Raw genomic sequence first — 7,500 nt, forward strand, 5'->3', positions numbered from 1 at the left:
GAGATTCTACAGCTGGATGCCTTTCCTAACGCCAACCACTCCGAGAGTGTAGTGGGTGCTTTTAAGTGCCACCGGCACGAGGGCCACACTCGAATGGTGTTTTTTATGTACAACTTTTTACGTGTGGCACTTTTTCACACAGCTATCCTCATCCATTCTCGCCACATGACCATACCAGCACAGTCGTCTCTCTTGCAAACCACATCTGATGCTTCTTAGGTCCAACTTTTCTCTCAAGGCACTTACACTCTGTTGAGTATGCACACTGACATTACACATCCAGCAAAGTATGCATATATATATGCATGGCCAAACCACTGGATCAATCTGTATCAAATTTGGCTGTCTGGAAATTATGTTGATTTTTTTCTTTTTCCGCTTTAAAGGTAAACGATTCTGAAACGCTTTTTAATTGCGATAATGAAACAAGAGGTTTAAAGAAAAAGAAAGAGTAAAGTTTCTAAATAACGAAAGGTCTTCATATGGACACACACTTATACACTGTAAGATATCTTTCAATTTATACAATAAACTTTATAGATTTTAAAGTTCAATATTCCTGTGACATAAGTTAGAGATATTGATATGAGTTATTCAAGTAATTGTTCGTAGCCACTCCCCCTATTCGACACTTCTGATTTTTTTTTTTGCAGTGGTATAATAGTTTCACTTTTCATAACACTATAGTTTCACTTTTATTCTTACTGGCTGTGTATGTGTGTGTTTCTTCTATGCACAGCCAAACGTCTAGATCAATCTGTACCAAATTTGGCTGCCTGGAAATTATGTCAGTTTTGTTTTTTTGCTTTAAAGGTAAACGATTCTGATAGAAGCAAACATGATACTGAATAATTCTCTGTCATATGTCTACAACCCCACCTCTTTTTTTTTAAGTAAAGATAAATACTTTTTAATTGTGAAAATGAAACAAGAGGTTTAGTCCTGTCTGCCAAAATTAATTTCTCTTGGAAAATATAAAGGTGATGATGTCTTCATTCCATGGATCCCATTAATCCTGTCTAACCTCCCCTATGAATTTAAACAGCTCCAGTTCCCAATTTTGCTATGTCCATAAACAAATCTCAAGCACAATCTCTCAACATTGTTGGCCTTAACCATGCTTCTCCTTGCTTCTCTCATGGGCAATTATATGTAGGATGTTTGCGAGTTGGAAGTCCCAAAACTCTTTTTCTTTGTACACCAATTAAAGAACACACTGAAAACATTGTATATTTAGAAGTTCTGCAAAATTAAAACTGTGATTGATTTCAGGATTTGTTTTAATAACTTTGTTTATACTCATGTCATCTGATAGAATTTTTCTGAAAATATCTTTTTTATCAGAATAAATATATTTATTTCCTTTAACTTTCTTTAAATTTCCGAGCAACACCGGGTACTTAGGCTAGTATATATATATATATATATATATATCAATTTTTTTTTCTCCGTGTTTTTCTCCTTGTCTCCGTATTCTTTCTGTTGAAGAGCGTAGCTCGAAACGTCAAAGACTTTCCGTATTCCCGAGCGTCATACTAATATATACTTTTGTTATTTACACCACCTGTCCTCGTCTGTTGTTATTTTTTGTATATTCTCCCATATATATATATATATATATATATATATATATATATATATATATATATAGAGAGAGAGAGAGAGAGAGAGAGAGAGAGAGAGAAAGAGAGAGAGAGAGAGAGAGAGATAGATAGATAGACAGATAGATAGATAGATAGATATACATATTTATATATACAAATATACATATACATACACATACATACATACATACACACACACACACACACACACACACACACACACACACACACACACACACACATATATGCAAAACATTGATATTCATTATGTCCAAGAACAGCAGATTTAAAGAATCTTGAGAAAAATACAATCTTCTATATCAAGGAATAATCATCTGTAAGTCTTCTTGTCTTAATGAATTATACTTCCTTGGTGTAAAAGAGAAACAGGTGGGAATGTTCACAAAAAATACTGCCTGAAAGATGTATTAAAAATATCTTTACACACATACACACATATGTAATGACCACCACCACCACCGGGAGCTACCATAGATAATTTTTTTCTGGCTGGAAACTACCATGGATAGTTTCCAGATGTCCTTGGCCTGGCAGTATACTGGGAGTGCTACCAGTTTGAGACAAACTCCACAGGCATGAATGTGCTGTCAGACAGGTTTGTCCAAGGTATGTGCAGAGCAACGAAATTGTTCAGAATGCACTCATGCAGTGTCTGGGCATTGCTGACTTGTGGAGTTACCTCAAACAGCTGCTGTCATGCGTGGGACAGGTCAGTATACCAGCTGAGTCCATAGTGGTGATTGTCCTGCCACTTTTTTTTTAACGAGGCAGGTGAGGCAGTTTTGCTTTGCCTGGTGGCTGTAGTCAAAGAAATTGTTTGATAGACGAAACTAAAAGGCATGAGGACAGAGACATTCCTCTTTGGAGGAGCCCTCATTGACTTTTTCAAGTTTCACTTGAAAGGAAAAATGAGGGTGGAGAAGGAGATGCTGTCCTTGAGTGAATTTATTGAAAGGTGGGTGAAAGTTGTGAAGCTGGCAAGAGTGGATGGTACTACTCTAAATATAGACCTGTGAATCAAGGAACAGGAAGTGGGGAGGGTACTTTCCCTTGGTGTTCAGGGAGATCTTGGATGGTGGGGTTGCTTGATATTCCCTAGAGGTCTTCCTGTATCACCACTATCAACCGGGTTTTTTCTTGCTTTCTTTTTCTTCTCTTTTTTTTTTTACTGTTGTATAGTGTGTATGCTTCCTTTCTTTGTTTTATTGTCTACTGTGTACACTTTCTAAACATACATACATACATACATGTATATATATTATTTTGTTTCTTTTTTTATTGTCATGTTATATGTAAACCCCAACACTTTATGTCTGTCTTTGTATTGTCTTCCTCATCCTGCCCTGGTGGCAAATAAAAGAAATCATTATCAGCATCATCATCGTTATCATCATAACATAATAGTTAAAGATAATTACTTTATCATGCTGACAAAGACAATCAGCAATGAATTATTTTTGAGTTGCAAGTTATTTAATAGCATTTGGTAGTGATGGTATCATGTTGTAAACATCCAGTTAGATTTGTGCGCAATGAACTGCCAGTGAAGGAAAATGTCAGATACAAGTAGGAAATTAATAAAAACACATACACATACACACACATGCACACGTACATCTACATGTACACAACACACACACACACACACACACACACACACACATACACATACACACATAAATACGCATGCATATATATGTATGTGTGTATATGTATGTATATGCATATATGTTTGTGTGTATATATATATATATATATATATATATATATATATATATATATATATATATATGTATGTATACATATGTATATATATATATATATAAATATACGGTTTAGATATAGATTCAAGGCTTGAATATGGTACTTATGCGAAGGCACCCGAATTTCACATCCCAAAAGGATGGGTGATTAAAATCAAATAATAAGCAACACGGATTTCAAAAGTGATTGCAGTACGCACGTTTCATGCTACTTCAATTTATTTAAGTAATGTGAGCATTACCTTAAATGCAATATGAAGAGCAATCTTCAGCTGCACGAAAAAATGTAGAAAAAAAGACATATTACAAATGTGGCAACATATTAAAACCAAGTGGGAGAGAGCAGAGGAAGAATATATAAGTCCATCTTGACATAGCAGAGTCTATCAGGCTAGTAATTGATTCTAGACAAAAGTTTTAACTGTCTCAGAATTCTATTGTTTCTTATCTAGTGGTGATAGCAAAGGGACAATTACTTCTAAAGAGAGGGAAGGTGTAAGCAGTATGCATGGGCAAGGCTATAAAAGTATTAGAATCTAGAGGTTTCACTGGTCATAGTAGTATCAGGTCATTTTATTACTATCAAAATGTTGAGGAATTATAGCCCTAGGTATATGGGTCAAATAGGTTTTTTACTTTTAGTCTGAATAGAGTAACAGTATAGTGCTACAGACAACAACAGAATTCTAACTAATGTTTCCACAATAAGAGGTATGTTAATAAAATAAAATTAGATGTAGTTATCTTTCACAAAAATCATGAAATAATGTCAATATTGAATTCAGGGGCTCTGGATAGGGTGTAAAATTTAAGGATATTAAGTATATTAAGCATATAGTGATCATGAACACTATTTTGAATTATCTTTTAAAAAAAACTTATTAGCTGACGATAATGATACTATTTAGGAGACACATAGGTAAGCCTTATTTATATAATGTGAATAAAAGATAAAAATTATTATCGGATTTATATTAGTTTATAATAATGTGTATACTGATGTTTAAGGGACTGAGAAAAGAAGGATGTTATAAATATAAATATATATATATATCTTTTACTCTTTTACTTGTTTCAGTCATTTGACTGTGGCCATGCTGGAGCACCACCTTTAGTCGAGTAAATCGACCCCAGGACTTATTCTATCGGTCTCTTTTTGCCGAACCGCTAAGTTACGGGGACGTAAACACACCACCATTGGTGGGGGGACAAACACAGACACACATACACACAAACATATATACATATATACGACAGGCTTCTTTCAGTTTCCGTCTACCAAATCCACTCACAAGGCTTTGGTCGGCCCGAGGCTATAGTAGAAGACACTTGCCCAAGGTACCACGCAGTGGGAATGAACCCGGAACCATGTGGTTGGTAAGCAAGCTACTTACCACACAGCCACATATATATATCATCATCATCATCATTGTCGTTTAACGTCCGCTTTCCATGCTAGCATGGGTTGGACAATTTGACTGAGGACTGGTGCAACCGGATGGCTACACCAGGCTCCAATCTGATTTGGCAGAATTTCTACAGCTGGATGCCCTTCCTAATGCCAACCACTCAGAGAGTGTAGTGGGTGCTTTTACTTGTTACCCGCACGAAGGCCAGTCAGGCGGTACTGGCAACGGCCACGCTCAAAATGTTGTATTTTATGTGCCACCTACACAAGAGCCAGTCCAGGGGCACTGGCAACGATCTCACTTGAAAGTCCTTACACATGCCGTGGACACAAGTACCAGAAAGGCGATGCTGGGCACAGTTGCCATTACGATTTCGCTTGCCCCAATAAGTCTTCGTAAGCTGAGTTTCGTGTCCAATGAAGGAGACGACGTTGGCATGGGTGCCAGTCATCGAATTTAACTCGATTTCGATTTCACTTGCCTCAACAGGTCTTCGCAAGTGGAGTTTAGTGTCCAATGAAGGAAGGTATGCATAAGTGGACTGGCTGAGGCCTTAGATTTAGGTCTCACTTGGCTTGCCGGGTCTTCTCACACACAGCATATTTCCAATTGGCAGAGTTTCTACAGCTGGAATCCATAACATTACATGATGGGTATTCACCAGAGGGGCAGACCCAAGCCATAACATTACATGACATGGATATTTGCCAGAGGGGCAGACCCAAGCCATAACATTACATGACATGTCGGGTATTCGCCAAACCTAACCCAGAACATATTCTTAGTGAAAATCATTCGATATTTCAAACACTAGTCTTTAGTGAATATTTTTTGCCAAAGCTTTGTGAGTGGATTTGATAGACAGAAACTGAAAGAAGCCCATCACATATAGATACATATATGTATGCACATATATACATATACATACATACATATACATATAAGAATTATGAACAAGTCATAATTATAACAGAGAGGTTTCAAAAACCCTTACATGTTTAGAAATAGCAGTCAAAAACCACTATAAAGCCACTATTATCACACATATTATATCTCCTCACAATAAATGCTGTCTGTGGGTGACATGACATACAGAATCCACAACTCAAAAATAAAAGGCTAATTCTCCATTGCAACTTGAACATTAGGAACCCACCAAGGGTGCAATTCGCCTCTTCAGGAGAACACTCCTACAGACAGAAACTGATACAAGACCTTACCTTGGGGCTTACATGTATCCCGACAGGCAAGAATAATGTGTCAACCTCTATCTACACATTCAAATTCTGAATTCAAACGTCATGCACAGCATTTATGAGAAAAGACCAGTAAATTCGAGCCACGGCAAAACCATCGGATATGAGTGGAGAAAATTAAATAATTAAAAAGTAATGTAATAATACATTACAGAGGATATACCATAAACAATTAATAATTATCTATGAATATATCAATGGCCAAACATGTTATCATAAAATTCACAGAGGTTAAGGTCTTGTATCAATTTCTATCCACAGGAACATTCTCCTGAAGAGACAAATGGGACCCTTAGCAGGTTCCCAACATCGAAACTGCAACAGAGAAACAACCGTTTCTTTTTAAGTTGTGGATTCCATGTCATGTCATCTGCAGACAGCATTTATGTATATATATGTGTGTTTGTGTCTGTGTTTACCTTCAGCAGTGCTTGACAACTGGTGTTGATGTGTTTACATCCTCATAACCTAGTGGTTCGGCAAAAAAGGCCAATAGGATAAGTACAGGGCTTGCAAAGAATAAGTCCTGGGTTTGATTTGTTCAACTAAAATCCCTTAAGGTGGTGCTCTAGCATAGCCACAATCAAATAACTGAAACAAGTAAAAGAATAAAAGAATAGAATAAATACAACGACAACATGAACAGTTAATTATCAGTCTTTAATGCTTCAATCTTTTTCTTAATATTTTAAATTCTAGTTTGAAATATCTGTTTCACATCTTTTACAGTTATATTGATAATGTCCTGGTCATCGCAAAGTTTGACGCCGGCCAAAGTCTTCATAAATACTCTACCTTCTTCATTGGTATGTATAGGGTGCAGGTTGATCCCAGGAACAATGTTATTCCAGATCATAGTGTTCGGGTCCCATGGTTTGATGTGTATGTCAATGACAAACCTGTGTATAACTTCATCTGCTTTGACCATCATGCAAACATGCTCATCACACCAGCATTTGGCGTATGACTGGCAAAGATGGCTTCATTGGCGCTCCTCTTTCGAGAAAGTTTCACTCTCCAGGTTGATCTTATTGCATATTCGATAAACATCAGCCATAGATACTGTCCGACTAATGACAGGCATGAAATGAACCCCACATCGATTCATGTCGACTTGTGGTATGTAGCGCTTCATCAGATTGTTGAGATTGACTTTTCGGTGGTCTCTCTGGAATAGCGTTAATTGTAAACCTATGATTTTGCCATCAGTTGGGCAAAAAAAGGTGTCATGGAATCCAAGTAGAAGGAACTTGTAGGAGAGGAACACTAAAGAAGACATGAAAAGGAGTGGATGCTAAGCTTCAAAAAGGACATCACAGATGACCACAACAAGTGACAAGATACTGTACTGAAGAAGACATATTAAGTGCATGCAAACATGGAAAAACAGGCATAAAACGATGATTCTACGTTCAAAATTCACTGAGATCAACTTTAATTTTCATGC

General features: G+C 36.8%; 1 long non-coding RNA gene and 1 pseudogene across 1 annotated transcript in view; one reads left to right on the forward strand and one right to left on the reverse strand.

Moving 5' to 3' along the window:
• The window catches only part of LOC128248890 (uncharacterized), a 30,485-nt gene that overhangs the window by 16,126 nt on the left and 6,859 nt on the right, over positions 1-7,500 (forward strand). The gene's annotated exons all lie outside the window — the stretch shown is intronic.
• LOC149133521 (uncharacterized) lies at positions 6,700-7,332 on the reverse strand (annotated as a pseudogene).

The sequence above is a fragment of the Octopus bimaculoides genome, chromosome 10 (genome assembly GCF_046866305.1).
Source record: "Octopus bimaculoides isolate indiv1 chromosome 10, ASM4686630v1, whole genome shotgun sequence".
Classification (NCBI taxonomy): domain Eukaryota; kingdom Metazoa; phylum Mollusca; class Cephalopoda; order Octopoda; family Octopodidae; genus Octopus; species Octopus bimaculoides.